Source organism: Heliangelus exortis, chromosome 1 (assembly GCF_036169615.1).
Source record: "Heliangelus exortis chromosome 1, bHelExo1.hap1, whole genome shotgun sequence".
NCBI classification, from domain to species: domain Eukaryota; kingdom Metazoa; phylum Chordata; class Aves; order Apodiformes; family Trochilidae; genus Heliangelus; species Heliangelus exortis.
Genome location: NC_092422.1, coordinates 169,357,423 through 169,382,008, shown reverse-complemented (window position 1 = coordinate 169,382,008; position 24,586 = coordinate 169,357,423). Strand labels below are relative to the sequence as shown.

Below are 24,586 nucleotides of genomic sequence, written 5' to 3'. Positions count from 1 at the left end.
ATTGTCTTCACTTGGGAGGAGGGTATTAGTTGAAAGTCTGAGCCTGGCATTTCTGGGCACATCTCTCAAAGATACCAAGCACCACACCTCTTGCCCAGCTGCACACTTGAGGTCCCTCCTGTCTCCCACTCTTCTTCTGCTGCAGCTGAGGGCCACGGCCCAGGTGTGGGCAGCAGATTCACTGGGACTCCCTCCACCCTCTCTTTGGGCAGGTGCCGAGCACACGCCTTTGCCTGCGATTGTGCGTGAGTGGATGCGTGAATGTGCGTGTGCGGGAGAGCCGTGCGTGTGCCCAGCCGGTGCTGCAGACCCTCACCGGGAGGGGCTGTTCCACCTGCAGCCATGCGTGACAGTCAGCGGGACAGGATGCGGGGATGCTAACATCCCCTCCCCGGCTTAAGGGGGCGACACTCCCGCTGCCTCTCATCCGCTCCCCCGAGATCCCCAACGCAGCTGCCGGCCCGGTACGCCCCTTCGCCCCTCACCTCCCGCTCCCCTCTTTCTCCTCAGGCCTCTGCCCTCACCTATCCCCGTTCCTCTCACCCCCCGGCTCGTCCCTCACCTATTCCCTCACCCGTTCCCTCACCGGTTCCCGCTCCTCTCCCGCCGCCCCCCGCTCTCTCCCCTCACACCCGCCCTCGCTCTCGCGCGCGCACGAGTGACATCACCCCTGGCCAATCAGCCGCCGCCGCTCCCCGCGCCCCGCATCGGCCCCGGCGGCCCCGCGTGCGGCTGGCGGGGGAGCGAGCGGAGGCGGCGAGGGGGAAGCTGGCGGCGCGCAGGCAGCGGGCTGTGCCGAGCCGTGCCGAGCCGTGCCGAGCCGTGCCGAGCCGTGCCGAGCCGTGCCGAGCCGTGCCGAGCCGTGCCGTGCCGAGCCGTGCCGAGCCGAGCCGAGCCGAGCCGAGCCGAGCCGAGCCGAGCCGTGCCGTGCCGAGCCGTTCCAGGTGTGCGCAGCGGAGGCGGGACGCCGCGGAGTGACAGCCCGGCTGTGTGGCAGCACTGCACAGGTAGGGCACGGCTCGCTCCGTGGCGGGTGCGGCGGTGTCCGTCTCCCCCGTCCCTCCCCGCCCGCCTTGCGCAGCGCCGTCCCGGTTTAGAGGGGCGAGCGAGAGCCGCCGCCTCCGGTGAGGGGTGAGGGCAGCCCCCGGCAGCAGGTGTTCCCGGGGAGCGGGCGCTGCCGCGGTGGGGAGGCAACTTTCCCGGTACGGCGGGGAGGACTGGGGCAGGTGCGGGGTGCGGGCGGCCGCGGTTCTTCGCCCCGCGGCTGAGCTGCGGGAAAGCCCTGAGATCCCTCACGGCCCTCGGGCGCGGCGCTGGCCCCCGGGCGGTAGCGGAGCCCGGGCCTGGGCGGCGGGGCCGACTCCTTCGCCGTTACAGGGTGCGAAAGCGAGGGACGGGTGGGGCAGCCCCCGCCTCCCGGTGCGCCTGGATCCTGGGGATGGGATTACGCGGAGCCCCGGGCTGCCGAAAGTGGGACGCTCTCCCCGGGTAATCCTCTGGCCAGTGCCGGCCCCTGGCGATCGCGGGCTGTGCGGGGGGAGCGGAGCGGAGCTGCCCCGCGGCCGTGTGCGGCCGCAGCCCGGCTGGCTGGAGGGGCCGAGGGGTCAGGAAAGCCTGATCATCCTCGGATTCGTTTCTGGTTCGTACTGGCGCACGTATGGATTTGAGAAGCGTGTGGAAAAATGTATCCGTGCCGTGCTCTTGCAGAGCAGCAGCATCATGCCAGCAGTGCGGTCTCTGGGAGCAGCCCGCACGCCCGGAGGCAGCCTTGCTCCGTCTTATTTCCTCGTTTGCGTTTTGGGTGTGTTTAAGGGTGATGAGCTAAAAAAGGGATTATTAGGGTTTTTTTGTTGTTGCTGTTTTGTTTCGTTTTTTTCTTCCCACTGCATCTCGTTGCGGTAAAAACAGTAGCGCTTCTCTTTGTTGTCGCCTCGCAAAGTGTTAATTATTCTTATTTTCTGTGACACGTTTCTGTAAATGGCTGTAAATTCGGGCTGACTGTAGTAACACCTGCTGGTGAGAACAGCAATATCGCTTGCGGACATTGCCATTGCTGAGCTCTGCTAAAAGTCACCTGAAGGGGCTGAGCGCTGTCGTGATGCTCTCTCTGAGCTGCAGATAGTGAGGGGCTCTTTAGGAATTCCATCTGTTCTATGAAGCGCTGTTTAATTCTGTTTATAAAACCTAAGGGAGATTATGTATGCAGTTAATCAACTATGCTCCATTTAGTAATGCAAGTAAACTGTGACCAGTGAGCTAAGGATGTGTTCAAGTGGTTGTTAGATTAAAGCACAATAAAAAATATTTAAAGGGCTCTTTAAGGTTTTAAAAATAAACCATTATGTAATTACTGGTGTGTACAACTCTAGGAAACAACAGTTGCCTAAGAATGCAGTCACCTATGCAGATTTGGAAGTACCAAAGGAAGTGTTAAGATATATACTTAGTACCAGTCTCTTTTATAAAATTACCTGTAAAACAGTAAAAATGAGAAACGTAGTACTTGAAATTGCATTAGAGCAGGGAAAGCTTTCTGAAATAACCTGAAGTTATAACAGCTCTCAATTTTTCTTTGCTACCATTAGTAACTTCTAGATGTCTTTCTCATAGCTCAAATGTCGTACAAACCCCTTTCAAAGGATGATTTTTGACCCATGTTGCATTAATACTAATAACTGATCACAATTTCCAACTTCCCTTAGTTTTTCAGGAGCCTGTGGGTAGCATGTAGCTCTTTTGTTTGTTTACATTTAAATGGGTATTATCAGCATCAGTTGCTTAGTTTTTGTATTTCTCTTTAGTAATGGTTGACATTACATCAGAATATACCTTGACTAAATTTTGCAACAAGTAAAAATAAGCCAAGCAGAACAATTTTGTCCTTGTCCATGTTTATATAGTCTACAGTGGTCTTCTAAACCAGCAAGAGAATTCTAGTTTTACTTCTGGCTGACACAAAAAAGTAATGCAACATCAACACCTTAACCTTGCATGATAATGCAAGAACTAATTTGATTTCACAGAATCTTAAGTTATCTATCTCAAACATCTTCTGTAGAAAAAAATCACATTATTAAGGTTATGGAACAAAGAGCTTCTAAGTGCCTTTTTGAGCACATCTTTCTGACATGTGGGATGGATGGAGCTCACTCACCACAATTCAGTATTTTTCATTGATCACTATGTGAGCCCATGATTTATTTATTCCACATTACTCTGCTTTGAAAAGAGAACATAAAACATTTCTGTGGGCTTTGCCAAAGTGCTTATCATTATGTGATCAGAATGTCTCACAAATATTGTTTAGTTTATCAAGCTCCTATCTAAGATTAGCTCGAAATATGTGAAACTTTCTGGTATACATGTCAGTAGGAGGAAAACTACAGAAGGTAGGACTTTAATCAAAAGAGCATATAACCCCTGTCCCTTTTTCTTTCTGCAAGCCTTGCCTCGTTCTTTACAGGTACCCCTATTCTTCAGTAAGACAAGAGTCCTACCTGCTTTAGGTTCCATATAGTCTTCCATACATGTTCATCTTGTGAACTGTATGAGGCAAAGTAACTTGGAAGAAGGAGCACATGTTTATTTAAATATTGTATAAAAATTTACATACTCAAGGGAAGTGAATGGTGTTGCTCAGGCAACAGTATTTGTTATTTTATAACATTTGAGTAATTGATTTAGAAACCTTAATGTTCTTTCATGTTGGTGGGGGAAAATGTGCATACGTCCTATATATTTCCTTAAGACCTAGAAAATTAAACTTAAGGGAATAATAATAATAATAATAATAATAATAATAATAATAATAAACCAAACAACCAAAAACAAAACAAAAAGCACAGAAAATTTTCAACTTCCAAAGCAAATTTCTTCTTCTGTTGATGTATTGGGTCCACAGTGGTTATCAGCAGGTCTGGAAAAGCTGAATTCTTTGCAAAAGCTCTGGAAGCATTTTAAGTGGTAGAATGATAAGAGTGCAGTCTCTTTTAAACACATCAGTGATGAAGCAGGATGATATCAGGTGTAGTGCATTGGCACAGCTAATGATGGAAAAGTCTTGAAAGGTGAGGCTTTTTTAATAGCCCAAATTATCGAGGGACATCAGCAATTCCGACTGGAGCACATACTGTGATTTTGCTTACTTCTGCTCTTAACTCCTTTTGATGTGATAAAAATACTATTTGCAAAACTCAGTAGCCCTTGTGTCAGAAATGGGGGCCAGGAATGAGTTATGATTTACACCACAGACTGAATATTATAAGTAATGTGGTACAATATGTAAAACCATTTTTGTATCTGTGGAATCTTCTTAAGAGCTCATACCAGCAGTGCAGTGTTGAAATGAAGAAATATAAATATATATATATAAATAAATATACATATTTGACAAGTTCTTTGCTTATATTTATGTAATGCTTTCATAATCGACACATTGTGGCCAGATTAAGTGTTGTTCCCATGGAGAAGATTTAGCTTGTAGCAAAGAGATCATGATTTAGTCATATGATGGGTGGTTTTTTTTACAGCCTTATTGGAAACATCCTGTTTAACTCCAGTCTATAATTTTTTTCCAGATTAGCCAAATAGTTGAGCACAAGTTCAACTGCAAGTTGCTGTCAATTCCTGGTCAAGCCAGAGCTCAGAATTGTTGTGGCATATTCTGTATTTTCGTGCATGAAATTGCTTTTTTATCCATAAAATTTGAGAAATGCACTTGAGCTTAACAACTGCTAAATTTAATTTGTTTGTAAAAATCAAGGAAAGGTGTTGATATGTTCAGCATATGTTGGAACAAATTACTCAGAGAAGTTGTGCAGTTTCCCTCCTTGTATGAGTTCAATGGGGAAAGCCCCCAGCAATGTGAACTGGTGTCTTAGCTGCTCCTGGTCTGAGCAGGAGGTTGGGCTCAAAACCTCCTGAAATCCCTTACAACATGACTTATCCTGTGATGTTATCCTGTCCTTCTCTATAAAGGAGAAACATTAGGGACAGTCTGCACAGTGCTTTGTGAAAGGGGAAGGATGGATGTGCCAAACAGCAAAATATGTGATGTCAGAATGAAATATTTGATGTTACAGACTGAATTGCCCTTTCAGTTTTCATTGGTAGTTGTATTTAATGCACTGCAAGATTTGCTGTGTGGGTTAGGCAGGACTGATATTTGATTATAGGGCTGTTTTATGGGAGCTAATAACAGCATTCAGTAGCTTGGTCAGTTAACATTGGTGTGTTTTAATGAGTTGTAGTACCTTAGTAATTACATCTCTTCAGCTTCATTAGAAGAAAGGATCCCTTTTATTAATACGGGTTTTATATTATGAAACTTATATTAAAAAAAGAAATCTCACACTTAAGCCAAATGTAAATACTTAAACTGGATGTTGGTGTAAGTGGAACAGGCTGTTAATGCTGTCTGTGTTGTACCCAGTTAAGGTGCTTGTCTGGGAATGACAGTGCTTGCTGAGGAAGTGCTTGGGTGCCCTGCTGAAGCTGAGGGACAGAACAACAGAAAAGTGACTGGTTCTAACACAACAGCTGCAGCGAGATGGAGAATTTTGGATTTGCCACAAATAGGAAAGAAGTCCGTGTAATTTGAAATTTCTGTGTAAACCCAGTGTTTTTTTGGTTTTTTTCCTCATGTCCCTGCTTATAATTCAAGTATTATGTGATGCAGCGCTGAATACATAATTTAAAAAAAATCTATCTTGATTTTATGATTATCAAAAATTCACCTTTCAAGTCTAGTTTTGTTATTCATGATGTCTGTTCTTCAGGCTTTTCATGTTCAAGACCAATCATAGGTTAGGAGGAATAAAATAATTTATTTTGCTTCTGGTGGGAGAAAAGAGAAGCAGACCTACAGTCTAATTGTTTCTAATGAAGATGTCCTTCTAGATAACTGGATTTCCAACTAGTATACTTTCTTTGAAACTTGAAATAAACCTAATATTTTGATAAAGCTGGTCAGTTTTCTTGCCATGTACTCACCGGTAAGATCTGAAATAAAATTGAAAACAAACTAAATGTCTCACTCTGTTAAAGATCAAACTTGTATTTTCCTTTACCAGCCATTATTGGTGAACTTTTTAAAGTGCCCAGAAGGATAATTTACCTGTTACTAGGCTTGCTGTTTCTAGAAGTTAGAAGACGTGCTGCTGTTGGTAGTAGTATTTTTAGCTGGAGTATTGCATTTTTTCACTGTGGCCATTTTTGAGCAAATAAAAAAAAAAATAGTACAGATTAAGATAAATGAGAAAGAACAGCTTGAAATACATTTTTTTTGTTTTGTGTATTTGTGCTCTTGAAGAATAAGTACCCTTTTACTATTGCCAGAAGCCCAGCTCCCCTTTCATCAGCTGTATGCAGTTTAGTTCTTATATAAAAAAGATCTTCAGAATATTGAACAGTTTCTACCTCAGACTTTCATTATAAAGGAGCTCCAAGGGACACCAGCTGCTGTTGAAATAGATCTTGGGAAGCCAAGCATTCTGCAACACTCCTTTTCCCCTGCTTGCCAATTCCTGAACTCTTTTTGCTCTTGATTTTTATTATGCCTTTTCCCTCAGGCCTTTCCTCACCCTGTAATTTTTCAAATGTTTTAAACATAATAACATTTTGTAAAGTATCCAGTTCTGCCACTTATACTCTGTTTACCAATGGTATCCCCAGAAAAGCCATGATCAGGCCATTGCAAAATTAGTCTACAGCTTGACTCTTTTAGGTTGCTTCTGAAAGTCACAAACTGAGGACTTATTAATGCTGAAAGTCCAGCATTATCAGAGCTTAAAAAGATTATGTATTAATTTCTTTTTGATCACTTCAGTTTCTTTCTAGATTTTTTTATATAAAACACAGGTACTGTGCCATCTATTGCAAAAAACCCCAAACTGCACAACAGGATAACCAGTGGAATAGTGCCAGTGCTAACTTCTGTTCTGAACAGCTGTAGTGATACCATGTTTAAACAAAAGTCTAACCATCTTCCATTTCAATTTTGCATTAGATCTTGTCAGGTGGATACTTTGGGTTTGGGGTTTTTTAGTTGTTTGGTTTTTTTTGGTTGTTTTGGGATTTTTTAAAGTCAGTGTAGGAGAAAGGGCTTATCCTCAGAAATCTTGGTTTGTTTTCATAGTTCATTGCTTCTGTCATTTCTTGATGTTGATCAACCCCACTGTTAAGTAGATTTTTGTAAAATTTGTGAACACATTAACTGATTATTGTATATATAATAATAATAATATATATAATAATATGTATAAGTTACAGTATATGGGGAATAAGTCCTGTTCCTGCAACCAATTTATCTCAAAATTCTTGTCTTTTTACAAACAGTTTCTGTGTTGGCATAGTATTAGCAATTTAGATGAAGAATTAATTTCTTTTAAGTAGCTTGTATTTACAAAATAAGAATCTGGAAAGGATCAACAAAACCTAAGTGAAATTGGAAAAAAAATTGCATGATGGAAAAATACTTAACTGTTTCATCTAACACATTAAACTGGTCTCATGCAGTCAGTGTTATATTAACATATATTTGTATGCATACATAACCATATCTATATGCATGGCTTTTTTTTCCCCCAAGGCACTTCTATTTGTCTGAAGATAGTGGACTGAAGAAGTGATTTCTAATAAATGTCTCAAAAATAATGAAAGGAAAAAGAAGCAGATACTCTAAAGTCTAAGATAATCTGAAGAAATGAGTTTAGAATATAGTAATTTCATTATTAAAATGCCAATATAAACAGCACATTGAGGTATTTGAATTGTTTTAATGAAATTAAGAAGAAAAATAAAGTAAATTTACTTAGTAATGGATACTTTTTACTAGTGGAAGGTGTTCCTGCCCATGGAGAGCAGTTAGAACTAGGTGATCTTTAAGGTCCCTTCTGACCCATTCTGTGATTTTGAGGACCTTGCATAATATGTGCAAATAAAAGAGTCATTACTTGAGGGATTTTCTTGAACTAAAGTATTACTCCCTGTTTCTTCTTGGAAAAATCATGCTTAATAAAAATCAGGAGCAAAACTAGTGTAAACTCCTCTGGGGTAGTAGAAGGGATAATTACTTTTAAAATATTAACTAGCTTTTTTGTTTTTAATGTGATGATGATCTGTTTTTTATTAGCTAAGAATACTTGACATGACTAAAGGGTTTTGAGTGAAAAAGATTTTATTGTATTTTTATTACTAGCAATTTGCCAGCACATTTATTATTAGCCTGTGTGAATACAAAATGTGATCTTGAGGCAGGGAGGAAAGTGGTGTGTCCTAAAGAAAGATTAATTTGTACTCAGCTTTATAGGTGAAATACAGAAGAAGACAAATCTGACTAAACCAAGTGCTTGGTTGTTGGGGGAATGGGAGTTTTGAATCTACTGCTCAGAAGGGCAGTTTCCTACCGAAAATTCAAGGTATAAAGAAAGATTTGTAGTTATAACTGCCCCAGGTTTGCAATAAAGCACAGCTGTTGCCATTTCCACTCACATTCTTTTTTCTTTTATTGTAATATGTTCTGTGGGTTCTCTACAGACCAGCTGACCCAGTCTTAAATGTGGCTGAACCATAAAACCTTTTTGTGTTATTTCTATGAGATCTTCTTTGAAGCATTCCAAAGATATAAATAATTGTATTTATTTATATATTTTATTCAGAGTGATTAGCTCCAATGTGATGTTGTTATCTGAAGTTACAGCAGCTTCATGTAATTCAAACCTTGCCTATGCCTTCCATGCTTTTGCCTGGAAGAAAGCACAAAGGTTTAGGGTTGTTTTTAACTAGGACAACTCTGAATATACTTTAAGTGTATCATCAAATACTTAAATATTTCCTCAGTTTTATTTACGTTCATGTAGCAAGAGTTTGAGGCCCACTGAATATGTTTTAGCTGTTCCTAATGTATGTAGTATTTAAAGTGACAGTGGTTAGGTAAGTCTTTGGTTTCCTATTGGTCACTAAGGTTTCCTATTTGTGTGGTTTTTTGCTTTTTGATTCTTTTTTGCAAAGACTTTTCTGCACATGTGCTAACTGCACATGTGCTAACGTTTACTAGTTTGACAAGAGAAGAAAGGAAGTAAGTATGAAAAAAGAAGTATAGAAAAAAATGTATTTGCCTTTTTGGCTGCTGGAAAGAAACATCATCTAATGTAATGCATGAAGCAGTGAAAACAGGTCACAATTTACTGTTGTGTTACTATTTATTACTATCAAAGCACCTACAGTAGATCCTTGTACAGATCCACTCAGTTTTCAGACATTCTTTGCAGACCAGCTTGGAGAAAAACTGGTGGATTAATATAAGTACAGTGAAGGATACAGAGCACCTTGAAATGCAGTTTTTATTTCAGCAGTTTGGTATCTGTCTCTAGACAGCCCCTGGCTCAGGTCAGCACACTTGTAGGTAGAACTGTTTTCATCCTTGTTTGTGACTGTCTAAGCTAAAGCACCCCAAACATTTAGGATATGCTTGGCCTATTTTCAAGGATCTCCATGGTTAGTTGAGTATTTTTTTTAAAGTTACCAAATCTCTTTTTATAAAATGAGAAAAAATTCATTGTGTGGGTCATAGCTAAATATTGTGCTGTTTCATGGGCTGTGCAAGCAGCCAAAGAGCAGTTATTTGGTATTCTACAAAACCAAAATAATTCCATTTTGAAAATTTTGATTTATTGGCAGGGTAATTCCAGTTCAGCTTCATAAAACACATCATTTGGAATGACAGTTCCAGAGAGACCAGGGGTTAATTCTTGCCTGCTCCTAGACAATCAGTTCTTAAATACACATGCCCAGTGATTTTACTTGGCACTTCATCTTATTAATCTAAAAGCTTTGTCAGAACACAAAATTCAGTAAGGGCTTTTCAGAGTTAAATAGGGTCAGATTTAAATGGAAGGGCTTTTTATTGGCTGTTAGCATTAGGTCTTTAACCTTTAGCATCCAGAAGCAGTTTTGGGCTGAGCACTCTCTGGTTCAACAGATATTTACCATACTAATAACCTTGCAGAACATATACTCCTGTGCTTCTTCTAGACAGTCCTTCAGGATATTGCTAGGGTTTTCCATAAAAAGTGTGCTTATTGTGTCTCTTAATCTGTTGGGTTTTTTCTTTTAATTCTGACTTCATTATTTTCATTCTGTGTGATCTTTCCCTGAGAATCTGTTTACTACACTGGAAAAAGGCCATGTGTGCATTTGGGTGATATTTTAATATGTTATGTAATCTTCCTGCAGCAGCAAAATGTTTCTAGATGTATTAGTATTGTGCTCATCCTTGTCTCTGAATTCATGGCCCATTAAAATTCGTAAACCTGGCTTTCATCCTGAGTGGTTCTTTCATCTTCTGTGGAAGTTCTCTTGATGTCCCCATAGATAGACTTGATCTCACTCCCAGGGTTAGGGAGTGAGGAGATGCTGGGTCAGAGGAGGTAATAGATGGCCAGTGGTAACACAAATTTCATTATTTGCCTAGCCCATTCTGTACTTCAGTCTAATGTCTGTATGAGTTTAAATTCATATCAGTGATTTAAAATCAATAGTCTGATTTTGCCCTAGTCTGGATTGGGACTGCTCATAAATTTACTGTGTCTTGAAACCAGAGTCATCTCAAAGAGTTTTCAACAAGTAGTAGGAGTGCAGCCAGTTCTTATGGTCCTGCAGGTGCCTTTCAAGATTCTACCAGAATGGAAAATTATCTCCTTAGAGGTAATCATCTTTCAGGGGTTTTTTGGGTGCCTTGTGAAAGATTTTGTCTTCAACTGATTCCAAGATGTAATATGGAAACATGAATCCTATCTAATAATTTGATATGTAAGGCTGCTGTCTCTCAAAATACAAAAAAGAGATGAAAATGAATGTCAACAGGATTATTAATATTTGTAGTAACTATATCAAGATTTAATAGAAAAAATTCTGTATCTTTAATTCAAGATGAACAATTCAAGAAACTGCTTGATGATTGAATATATTCAAACTATGAACTTCGGGGTTTTTTTTTTTTTTTTTTGTTAAAAGCTTCCATTTTTACATGCACAAAAAGCTCTGTTTTCCAAGTATTTGTAGTTCAGTTTAGTTGCTGCTATATTTTTAAACAATTTTATTGCTCTTCCAATACTTCTACTTTATAAATGCTTCCAAATAAAGATAATCTTTGGCATACTCCACACATTTTGCATGTGTTTGTGACTTCCTGTATTTAATTGCACCACTTCTTAAGGAGAAATCAGAGTCTGCCAATTAATTTATATTTCAATTAGTGTGTAGGAAAATAGGGACACCTATATAGGTAATCATTCTAGTTGCAAAGTTTTTCATTATTGCATGTGGATAAGTAGAAACATCTGCATTCTTGCTTTTCAGTCAGTCAAACCTAGAAGGCTGCCTTGGAAGACAGCTGAAAGAAATGAAGGAATGAATCCTTTATAGATCAGTTACTTAAATTGCTCATCCAACACTTTGGGTTTAAATATTTTTTTCAGTTCAGTGTGGTATAAAAGCAGAAATATTTTTTGCAAACTTTTCGAAATATTATCTTATAATTTTACAGGCAGTTGCAACTATTAATTTCTTTTTTTTTCCATTAATTCTGACTGCAAAACTGTACATAAACATTACTGTGTCTCTTTTTTCTCTGTTGGTCTAGTGACAGCTGGCAGGTGCTCGCTTCCAAGAAGTGAGAGTTGTAAGCTGCACAGTTGGGTAATTGGCATAGGAACTGGGTAAGGAAATTGCCTCCTTCTTTTATGCTACAATATAGTCTTTTTAAGACAAGTTCTTTTCCACAGAAAACCAGCCCATTATTTAGTTTTCTCAAAGAAAGTGTGCATATATGTAGGCAGCATGAAGAGGTATTTCTCCTCAGTGTGGCTTGTGTTTTGCTGAACCAACCAAGAGTTGACAGCTCAGTCTCACCAATATTTTTAAAACTAGCGTAAGAATGTTTGAAATTTAAAGTAGGTGCCAGTTGGGAAAAACTTTAGGGGTATCTGTGTGAAATATGTGACACAAGATAAACTTGTATTAAGGAAAAAAAAGTTGTCAGAATGCAGTTATATAGAAAATGGCTCCTTTTCCTCCTCCGTTAAAAATAACAAATCTATACTATGAATCTGAAAATATTTTTTGCCCTTTCTTCTTCCCACTTGCTGGAAAATGAGGAAGAAAAGTTACCTTTCTGCAAAGGAGAGAAGAAAATAATATTGCAAGTTATTTCTGTCATTAAGATGGTTCATTACAAATATGCTTATAAATTAATTTTCAATGAAGCAGTACTTCTGTATGTCACTCATAATCAGGCTGCTGTACAAACATACTTTGTATGAATGGCAATGATAAGGTCCATTAAGTAGGTAAAGGAACCTAATGGAAGACTGGAAAGGAAAATGGTACAATTAAAAATGTAAAGGCATGTGAATAAAGCATAGAATTATCTTGGTGTCTTCATCATTGCATAACACAGCTCCTCCTTTAAATTCATCAGGACAAATGAGAAACTTCTCTTTGTATAATATTTATATTTTAAACAATTTAGGAATTTCTAATAAAATTCAAGTGCTGTCTTTACTCTTTGTTTAAACCAATGTAATTATGCATTTTGCTGACTGTAAATGGTTCATCTTAGAGGTATTAGCAAGTGCTACATTCTCTTTGTGACACTCTCTGACTTGATATGTGTCTTGTAGTGTAGCTTTATAGACCTTTTTTGTCAATACTTTATTCCCTTCTCTTGAGCTTCTATTACTCTTGTTACTTTAACTCAAAGAATCACAATTATATTCATCTGAAGGAAGAACTTCCCTACAACTTTTAGCAATAAGACATTGATACAGCAATCATGCAACTTGTTTTCTTTATATTTGTTATAGCTAGCTATGGAAAAAGGCTTGTATAGTACAGTTGTATTTTATTATCACTTGAAACTTGTTAGTTACTTAAGAACTGTATTTGTCAATACAATAATTTTTAGGAGTGTTGCCAGTTCAGACTTCACAGGTGATTTATCAGTGAGGTTTATGTAATGTGAGATACAGTTATTTGTTTTCTGGTGGCTGCTGCTTCTCAGCATGCAAGTTTGCTCTTCCTAGCCTGCTGTTTTCAGCTGCCTGTTGCTCATCCTCACCTCTGGAGTCCATTTACAGAAACTCCCAGCAGCAAGGTTTTAAGGTTTTCATGAAAACACAACACTTGGACAGCTGGTACTTGTCTATGTTTAGACAGTTGTTCCTACCAGCTGATGACCCCTCCCCACCTTAGAAGTTGAATCTGGAAAAAAAGGAGACTCGTGGGTTGAAAATGGATCTAATAAATAATAAAAAAAGAGGAATTACTATTAATTAATGTTAATATGAAATACAAATGTTAATATGAAATACAAAGTTGTAGTGGTTGCAATCAGTGCACTCCCAGCAGTGGATGCCAGGTCTCCAATGGGAGCACAATGATCACAGCAAAGGGGGCAGGACAGGGGTCTCCAGGGGCACAACAGCAGACAAGACCCTCCAGGGATGGTGGGTGGCCACTGAGGAGTAGTGGGTGATCTATAGTGAGAGTGATTTTTATGATATGGAATACTTCTTTCAGCTAGATTGGGTCACTTGTCCTGGTTTTGCTTCTCCTAGGCCCAGCCAGCTCAAAACTCCTTGATCACAATGGAGAGCTGTGCACCATGGCTGACTGCAAACTATGACAGTGTCTTAGCAGCTTTATCTCACAGAATTGGGTGCTGCAGTCTTCTAAAAAAAAAAAAAAAATGCAGCTTCCCTGGGCAGAAAATTGATACTATAATTCTATCCCAGCAAAACCAGGACAGTACTTCATTTTGAGACTGCTATGGGAAGTCATTGACCTGTGAGACATTTTTCTCAACTTTCTTTCAATCCTAGTTTTACATTTGGAATTGAACTGTAATCTGTTTGAAATTTTTTTTTTTTTGAGTTCTAATGTATTTCTGTGGAGGTTTTATTATTTGTTCCACTGGAACCATGTTCAGTCCCATTTTCCAATTTTTATAAAAATAGTAATGAAAAATATGTCCCATCAAATTCATTTCATAACAATTTTCTCTATCTTCTTTTATGCACTTCTAAAAGCAAATGTATTATAACTGAGTGAACTACTGCTACAGAAGTAGTCGGCTTTATTTTCAGGATTATCCTTCCTTTTTCTCTATGACAAATATTAATAACTTGTTATATTTCAAAAAATTATGATTTAAAAAAACTTTGCAGTGAAAACTTTGCAGATGATGCTGAAAATGGAAAGAAGTTAAATCTGGTGGTTTACCATTACTTCAAGGTACCTCACTGTCTCAGCAGTTCTTGTGATTGCTAGAAAGAAATAGGAGAAAGTTTTATGGATTGCCACTGATTAGCTGATTATTAGGTCTGACATTAATCATACATTTAGAAGTATACATTGGGAATAATTTAGCTGACGTCAAGGGAGTGGCAATGGCATAAAACTGATTTTAATGAGCTTTATCTGCAGACAATTTTGAAGATTAGGTGTAATTTACGTAACATCTTATTTTGTGCACAGAAGAGTAGATTAATTCATCTCTTTAGCTGCCATTAATTGGACAGCACTAAAGTACTATTTATTAATTGCAAGCAAGATGAAAATATCTGACCTGGAAAGTAAGACCACCACAATTACTGTTCTGTCAGTACTATTAAATATTGTTCTATCAAATACACCACAGGAAGTTGTTGTTTGGTTTTCTTTTTACCACAGGAAGTTACTTTCCTCTATTATATTTCTACATGCCTGAACAATATCTGAAACCTTTTCTAAGAGGATCCCCTACTAACCTACTGTCTTAGGTGCTTGAAAGTCACTTTAGGTACCTATGTAGATTCTTAGGTACCATTAAAGTGGCCATATCCCATTGGATGATCTCTGAATTTTCTCATGTAAAATTTGCTTTCCATGGCCAGATATGCAGAGCAAGGATGAAATTAACTTTATGCAAAAAGTCATTTAATTAGCTCTGTTTTATATGTTGACTTTGCTGCAAATGTAATAAATGTATTAGAAGAAGTTTTAAATGCTTCTAATCAAATAGATTTGACTTCTGATGCTTGCTAAAGGCCTCAAATGCTTCAGAATGCAGATAAATTTAGTTCTTTTCACCTCTGAAAAAAAGTTGAATCTCTTGTGAGCCTTGGCATTGGTCATCGACCTAGTTGGATTTACCTTTGTATGTGTCAGTTCATTTTCTGCTTTTTGTGATCTGCAGGTGCTTAGCATTTCATGTGTCCTTTAGATATAGATTGCAACATAGAATAATGTTTTAATTTCAAGACTCTTTAATTCCCTGAACATTTCATTTGGCTCCAATAGTGCACCCTGGAGTGTATTGGCTGCTGAGTATTGAGTAGATGATTTCACTATATGGGGCTGTCAGTTTTATTCAATGATTTTGAAGTAATTATGGAGACATTCCATACCTTGTAACTCTACAGTGAATTGTGAATTCCACTCATTCTTAAAAAAAAAATCTAAATCGGGTTCTGTAGGAATCACTAAACTGTATTTGTAAATAGCACATTTATAATTCTTGAGTATACTGTAATTTTTCTAAGAACTTTCAAGTAAATTAGACAATTAGTTTTAATTAAAATTAGCTAAACCCTGTGTTCTCACAGGAGATAAATCTGTATCTTGTTTCCATTTTTTTAGGAATGATTATGGTAATGTAAGTAAACAGTTTGAATCTGTCACCACTGTTAATGTTGATGTAGAAATACTTGAATAGTTCAATGTCTAAATATCTTAGTAATTCAGTTTTTAGTAAGTAAAAATTAAATTCATTGTTTTATAGGTTACCAAGAGGCCATGTAAACAATACTTAACTAAGGCTACTGAAATACTACATAAAAAAAAATAATTAAATCTTTTGTTATTTTTATAGCTATTTTGTATGTACCAGTTCTTGTCTTCAGAAACAGTTAAATTAACATTGATTTAAAATAAAGACCAAGCTTTAAAGTATTTCCAGCATTTTATCTTCACTATTTTTTAATGTCAGTCAAGGAAAAAAGTAGTGGCTGTCAGATACCAGATAGCACATGTATTCCCCTAAACTTCACTGATTTATGTGTAAACACAGTACTGAATATTTGAGAGTGGGCAGCAGTTCATTTTTTGATAGATTTGCAGTATTTTTGAGCTTCAGTTGCTGATAATGAAATTCCTCATTCTGCTATCATCTAATCCTTTTCATAAATGCTAAACATTTTTTTCTGATTTTTACCGTCATAAGGATGAAGAAATTGAATTTAGCATGAAGCAATAGAGAGCCATATTTTCAAATTGCATGCTCAGATAATTTGTTCATTTGGAATGAAATTCAGTTTATTGTTCATGAACGAGTAAGGTTTGAGGTGGAAAAAGTAAATCGTTTTCAACACACGTTTAAATATCTATTTCATGGCTCTTTGAGTTAATTTGAATATAGAAATATGTTAATAGATCAAGGGAGTGAATGATATCCCAGATGATTTTATCTGTTGCTTGACACAGAGTCAATGTATTCATTTTTGGAAAAAGCAGAGAGGAATTATATATTTTTAAGCAGATGAGCTCCCGAAGAATTTAAAGGTTGTCCCCTTCTTAAAATGTAAAAATAATCACCTCAGCAATGTCTTGTGCTTATTGAATGGGGGGTTAGGACAGGTTTTCTAAAACTCTTTATTGAATATAGTACTGCACGTAAAGAGCATTAGAAGAAGAGGGTGACAAAAAATAGCTTTTAATTGTCACCCTACGAGAGTTTATTTTCATTCCTGCTTCTGGGTGCCTAATTTATTTTTTTTTAACATGAACACATTGAACCACACAATCTTTTTTCTCAAAATGCCAACCTTTTGCAGTTTAATATTTTTTTTTTATATATTTCTATGTAATTACCTCATTGCACAGTTTAACGTGGAAGAACTCTGAGTCTCTGACCAGAAAAAGAAAACACTCATGAAAATGGGGAAGAGCACACTGATCCCACAACTATTGTCTGAACAGTGCAAATCTCAATGGTCCTCTAGGTGCAAGTTCCCTTAAACTGATTGCCAGTGTCACTTATCCCCTTTCTGCTGCCTCTGTAACTTAGTTTAGCTCACAAACATGCACAGTTCCACCAGATAATCCCCAAAAGGCAGAGCTTGTGTTTGTTATCTTCCTGTGCAGTGTTTTATCTGCTCTGAACCTATTAGATATGGGTTTGGGTTTCTGGTCCTTGTACGAGTGAGGTACTGAGTAATGACCTCGGATGTTTGGATGGAGGGTTATGAGCATGCCAATTCTGTTGATGTAATGTATTTTAGTCCTGATTTTTTTTTTTTTTCCAGCTATTGAAAGGTGTAAGCACAGTCAAAAATAGAACAAAGTTTTAATAATTATCATAGATGCAAAGGCTGAATTCGATTGCTTGATAACAAGATGTATTACCATATAAATAGATAAGTAATGCTGGTTGCTTTTTTTTTTTTTTTTTTTTTTTTCTTTTGCATAATGCAATAGGCTGGCAGTTTTATAATTTTCATTACGTTTAATTTTGAGTAAGCTTTATATTATTTCTTTTGGATTTACATAGCTCTTCAAACAAGAAAAATCTTTATCAACACATTTGGACAGATGGTTATCCTGTACAGTATGTGCAAGGATGTTCTTTTCTCAGTGACTGAATTTCAGCTTTGACTGAAAAGAGAGCTGGAGATTATGTTAATTTTCCCTCTCTGATTTGGACATCGATGTGGCCCCTGGAAAGCAGTCTTCTGGTTATCACTAGAGACCATAAATGAAAAATGTAAGATGGAAGTAGGTCATATTATATGTTTTCTTTTGAGTTTATCACTAAATGGAGTAATAGAAAAGTAAATGCATATTGACACCTCAGGGCATCATTTGCTGGTGCTGATACTGTCATGAGGTGGAGTTTGACAATCCCTGATTAAAAATTTGCATGATTGGATTTCATGAGAAAAGAGGTGATAATGGTTCCACTTGAAGTTCTGTTGATTCTAGACAAACAGAATCAGGGTTTGCCTTCGGCTTTTTTTTTTTTTTCTGTGTAGATGTGGAACTGATTTTACTACTTACTGAAGAATTTACCTTTTAAAGGAGATTACCTTTTGTAATGACTCATTCTAGGAAGAAAGCATAAAAAAGCCTGTCTCTTGTTAAATTTTTAATTAGAAATATCTCTTAAAGATCTCTTTTAAGATGTCTTAAACAAAACCCCCATAAATTATTTTGTTTGATACAAATAAACTTGGGTGAACCATCTGAACAACCAAGAATTTAGAAGTCCCGAAGCACAAAACTTCTCCCATTGAATCAGAATGGCTGCATAATAGTGTTATTTAAAATACTTAGTTTCAAATTCACATCCCTTTTAAGTTTTTTACATGGAAGATACAAAAATTTATTCACCCTGTGTTTGTGATAAAAAGAAAAGGCAGTAGGTTTGGCGTTATTTCATCTCCTTAGAAATATATTTCTGTCCTACTGAGTGGTGAGAAATTAAATTCTGTTTACAGACATTGAGTGTTCTGTGAGATTACCAAGAAGTACCATAAAATGATCAAATAAAACATCCATAAAAATTAGTTGGCTGAAAAAATAATAAATTATTCTCATCTTTAAAGTTTCACTTTCATTTGGTAAGATTAAGGTGTAAAGAAAAGATAAGCAGAAGAGTATTTGACAAATAATACTACTCATACATGTGCTCATTTTAAATAAATGTGAATATAAATAAAGATTTAAATTGGTCAATCATTCCAGTTTTTATAATTTAGAACTTTTAAATATTTTGATTTGGTGTTCTCCATCTGCTGATGTAGGCAGCAGTCATGACAAACAAGCAGATGTATTTTCACCCAAGTATATTGTCACCTAGCAATGAGAAAATTTACTAAACACACAGTGATTGCAGTTAATTTGCCATTTGATCATCTAAATTAATCTTAGAATAAAAATAAAGCTTGTTTGAGTGAGGTGGGAGTGGGAGTGAAAGGGGGAAGGAGTTTAAAGATTTAAAACCAAACCAAACCAAAAAGACTTTTGCATATTGCTAATCCTCTATTCCAGCATGGAGAGCAAACACACACAAATAACTACACATACCTGTCCTAAGCTGAAATAAAACAACGGGGGAGCAAAGTTGTTTTGTATTCTTGTAGCTAGTTTTCTTTACTGTCATTCTTTCTTTCTTTCTTTCTTTTATTTATTTTTCTGCTGGGGATGCAACTTTCAGAGCTGCTGAGTTTTACAACCAGGTAAACTGCATGACAAGAGATTTTTGGTGATTGCATTATTTGATAGCTAATTACCTGTAATAAGTAGTGCCATTACTTACTGAACTGTTACACTGGCTTGTTATAAAAATTATTATTTGATCCCAGTGCTAATCTAATAGTTATGTCACTTACTAGAAGTCACATATTGCAGTAGTAACGTACTGGCTACAGCACACTAATAGAGGGAAATTTAGAATTTTTTATCCCATAGAAATTGCAAGAAGTTAAAATAATGTGCTTCCTAATGAAACTCTGAGCATGTCAGCATGATAGCATTACATGGCTTTGAGCTGTCCTGCTGTTTGGAATAGATGTGGAAAATGATATCTTAATGTAACATTATTTGCTTTTTTTTAAATAGAATAATAGCTCATGTTACTGACAAGTTAGTTTCCTCTTCAGTCAAAGAACAGTTATGATTTGTAGTTATGATTTCTGCTTTGTAATGAAAACTTCTAATCTGCTTCACAAGATGGACTGGTTTGTTAAATATTCTTCTGCCAAATGCAGAGGTCTCCTTTGGCTTTACTAAGTAGCCCTGTCTGCCAGCCTTTCTTGCTGAGTATCTGATAAACTAATTTTTTCATATTTGCTTTGGGAAATGTTTAACCTGAGATCAAGAAAGCAATAGTTACCTGGCATGTTTGATCTGCTGGCAGGCATCAGTAGCTAGCTTGGACCTACCTCTTGCCCTGCTGGTAGTTCAAGCTTTGAGAGGCTATGGGAAAGCTTTCATGAGAATGAGTGAAATCTGGGAGATGTTTCAGGAGAAAAGGTGCTGGGGGACTTGTCCTTAAGGAAGATGACTGTGGGATCAGCATTTTGCTCTAGTAGAGCATAAGGCATATTCCTGTGAACCTTTCTAGGAACAGCTTGTCTACTTTAAAATCATCTTCTATTAAATAACATTTTTTCATCGTGGAAGTACGGTTCTTTAATATTTTTGTAAGTCTCAATTCCTTAAAATGTGCTGAAAGGATGTATTTATAAAAACATTTTTTTATGATAAGCCTGATATATGAATAGTACTCTGTTTGAGTCATTCCCAAGTAGTGCCAAGAAAACTTTATGCCTTGTAAATTTTCTGTTTCATAAGGAATCTTATTTTTTTCAGCTCCTGTATATAGTCATTACTGAAAAATACCCAAAACAATGGCCTGCTGTATTTCATAGTACCAGAAATGTTTTGAGACATATAATCTTTCTGGAATTGCTACATGCTGAGGCAGATTTTTTTTGAGTTTTTTGCCATGTATTTCAGTTGAAGTGGATTAAGTCACTAACCTTAGGCTTTTATTATACCAAAATCATGAAGTTAATAAAGTGTTGATGAAAATTCCCTCAGGTGGAGGGAATGGTATTATTTTGAGAACAGGACTGGCTCCTTCAGGCTGTGCTGTCTGCAGGCTGAGTGGGCAGGCTGAGAGCTGAGCTGCCTCTGACTTCCCTGAGCAGCCCCAGCACAGGTACAGTGGCCAGAAACCTCCGTGGGAGTGGGTCTGACACAAACTGGTTCTGAACAAGAGGCTGTAGTCTCCCATTAGGTGATACCAGGTATTTCTCATGTGGAATCACTTCAATATTTTCAAATTTGTTGCCTCTTCATAATGCTATTCTCATTCAGATGAAATGAAATCTAACATGTGGGGACCTGTTTCCACTTTGGGGATTTTCTGGGGGAAAAGGAGGTCAAAGGGGATGCAGGGTTAGATACTCCGGGCTGTTGGATTTGCCTGACTTTCCCCTCTGGGCTTGGTGGGCTCAGGCTCTTTGGAGGTTTGTGTTTTTATACTGGCCCTTGAATTTCCTGTGCTCTGGGCAACAAATAAGCAATGCCATTCCAATGGCAGCTTTCCAGTAATACTGTGAAAGAAAAATTCCTTCAGGGTGAAAACTCGTCTGTAATGGTTGCCATGGAAATGGAGAACTGTGTGGTTATATAGATTAATATCTCAGTTATATGTTCATGTTCTGCAACCACTCCTTATCATGGAGAAGAATCATTGATTCTGTAACCACTGGGACATTAATGCTTTCAGCTTCACTACAGCTGAGATTTGGGTCAAATCTTTAATGCAGAAAAATAGTTATCAGTTGAAATAGTTTTGTTTCATAGAGTTCTGCTGTCTGTTTAAGGTTTTAGCAGGCAAGTTTATTTTTCTGTTGTTTTATAGTATGCATTTGGTAGTTTAATTTCATATAATTGATGCTTCAAATACTGGACCAATATCCAGGGAATATTAATACTATTTTTTGCTGCCATTGCCCCTGTGACATTTCTAGTAACAATGACTACTCAAGAAGAACATTCTAGAGGAGCTGTAAGACAAGAGGTACAGCCAAATTGATCATAATCACCTTAGAATGCTGGTTTTTATAAATGGAAGCAAATTATTCTGATGCATTCTGGTCAGGTAGATGAGTCACAGTGCAGCACTGGAATGTTGTATTTGTCCATCCAAGGGAGAATTAAATCTCTTTAGGAAAAATGCCATGTTAAATTTGAATTACTTGCTGTCAAGGTTCATCCTTAATGAAAGCAATTATTGTACTAAATATTTTATTTTCTTTAATAATTTATTTTATATTATACTTTATGTTTTATATATTTTGTTTTGCTATTTTTATTTTTTATATTTTTATGTGGTGGAACTTCATGACACTAGCAGCATAATACTGAAGACGGCTGTCTTTCCCCATTTCTGTGGAATAACAAATACGAAATGTTACCTTTTAAAAATACATTTAGTTTGAATAATGTCCATGTGGAACAAAGTTCTTACAGCACCTAATGAAGGGCTTTTCACTTTGTTCAATAGCAGTGTAAATGTACTCTTACACTTAAAGAAAAAAGTACAAAAAAACCCAAACATGCTACATTCTTTTTTGTCATATCTGAGTTTTGTTTTAAAGTTTGATTTATTTAAGTGCTGCCTTGGTTTACCTTGAAGACTGTAGTGTTTCCATAAAATGTGCCAGCTCTTACTACCCTGTGTACTTCTCTCCAACAAGTGTAGTGAGTGAGTTCTTCATGGTTCCGTTCAGAGTCAGGTTAAAGTTGAAGGAGAGGATTTAAACAATTATCTCAAAATGTCAGTTTATTTTTTTTCCCCTTAACTTGAAAGCGTAGCTTGATTTCTGTTAAACTTCTCATTGATTCTTCTTCCATACTGTTTTTGATTTTTGCCTTCGGAAGGACCAAAAGGGCTGTTGTTGGCTTTTCTTAATTAAAAATGTATCCCCTTCAAAAGATAGAATCATAGAATTGGCTGGGTTGGAAGGGACCTCAGAGATCATCAAGTCCAACCCTTGATCCACTACCACTGCAGTTACCAGACCATGGCACTGAGTGCCACATCCAGTCTCTTTTTAAACATCTCCAGGGATGGAGAATCCACCACTTCCCTGGGCAGCCCATTCCAATGCTTGATCACCCTCTCAGTAAAGAAATTCTTTCTAATGTCCAACCTAAACCTCCCCCAGCACAACTTGAGACCGTGCCCTCTTCTCTTGCTGAGGGTTGCCTGGGAAAAGAGACCAACCCCCCCCTGGCTACAACCTCCTTTCAGGGAGTTGTAGAGAGTGATGAGGTCTCCCCTGAGCCTCCTCTTCTCCAGGCTGAACAGCCCCAGCTCCCTCAGCCTCTCTTCATAGGATCTGTGCTTGAGTCCCTTCACCAGCCTGGTTGCCCTCCTTTGGACCATGATGGTGGATGAAAGTTAATGTTAACAGAGATGATAGCTGGGAACCAGAGAAGGACTTCCATTGTACCATGAGAACAATACATATGAGAATGGAGTGTAAGCACACCACAGTGACTCTTTGGGGTCCAGATGAATATAGTTCTTTGTTGATAATGTTCTTTATTTGTGAAGCCATTGCAGTTCGTAACACAAATGTTAGCATCTTTTTCCTATGAGCTCAGAATTCATATTGCCATATAGAGTGCTCCTTCTATGAAACTTCCATGCTTTATGGCAATTTCAGCACTGTGAGCAAAAGCATCTCCTTTTCCAAGTATATTGGCTGTATGGAGATGAGGTGGATATCACACGAACTCAGCATCTTTTTGCTGAGATCACATTGGGGAGTTAATGCTCAAAATTCTAATGGGCTTTATAGGTCAAAGGAAGCATCTTGAATTCCTCATGGTTACACTTGCTGTAATATGAAATTGTGCCATTCCTCTAATGAACACAGCAAAATGAGTATTTTAATACTGCAAATGGGATTAAGCAAAGGTCTGAGTAACCAAAGAACGAGGTGTGTTTTTAAATAGAAAAAAGTGTAATCTTCACAAATAGCATTTAAACTCTAGGTGCTACTAATGCTCAGAATCAGAAGCTATTAATTGCATGATTTTTAAAATAGTGGTTCTACCCAGTGTGTGTAGGGATAATGCTCAGTTTTCATACATCTTGCTGGAGCTGCACACTTGCATTGTATCTGTACTATACCAATCAAAGAGTTGAAGGGAATATTCTTGTGGCTGGGAACTCAGTTGCCTGTCCTACCAACATCTGTTAGAAGGGCTTCTTGCTGGGACGTGCAGAAACATTCATGAGCATCTTTCAGGAGTTAGTAGGGTCCTGAAACATTTCCCAGGGAGAGTTTGTGGCTGCTCAGCTCTGCTGTGTCAAGGGTTACAGCAGTGGGCTATTCAATAGTGGGTGACCCCTGTGTCAGGTAATGTGGTTCATCTTAATTTTTTTTGTGTGGATTTAGCCATTATAATAATGTAGAGTAATTTGAAGGACATACCAAAGTTAAAAAAATGCTGAATATTGATTAACCAGAGACTTAGGAAAAGTAACACAAATATTTGAAGGTCTGGAAAATCCTTATCAATGTGTCTTTCCCGTCCCTCTGAATAATACATTATATTAGTATTTCATGTCTCTCATGCTGGAAAACTTTTATCAATAAATGAGTCCTATATCATTCTACAGGAGGCATTAATTTTGATTTGTTGGTTTATAAACCCGTATCAAATATATTCTGTGATTTCTCTCAGTTAAGGGTTGACTGCTGCTTTCTTTGATTCCAGACAAAATCCCTGAGCCCAGGTGTGTGGATTCATCAGTGCCAACAGCCTGCTGTCCTTTCTCTTTGGAACTTTGTCCTGAAGCTAAAGAAAACTGTAGTGATTCACTGTGAATTGGCTCTATGCTAGTGCCTCATTCTTTCCCAAGGCAGAGCTTCCTCTGAACACCAGAACTCTGTTTCTGATAAAGGAGGAAGAAGGTTTTTGAGTTGTTCCTGTACTTCTGTTTTGAATTACTTGGTGGCCC

General features: G+C 37.9%; 1 protein-coding gene across 2 annotated transcripts in view; it reads left to right on the top strand.

Annotated features, from left to right (window-relative positions):
• Nucleotides 1–874: 874 nt before the first annotated feature.
• CNTN1 (contactin 1) overlaps nt 875–24,586 on the top strand; it is a 244,928-nt gene continuing 221,216 nt past the window's right edge. For both annotated transcript variants that reach the window (XM_071733630.1, XM_071733631.1), the window contains exon 1: nt 875–1,007. The gene's annotated coding sequence lies outside the window, so the exon portion shown is untranslated. The remainder of the gene's footprint in view (nt 1,008–24,586) is intronic.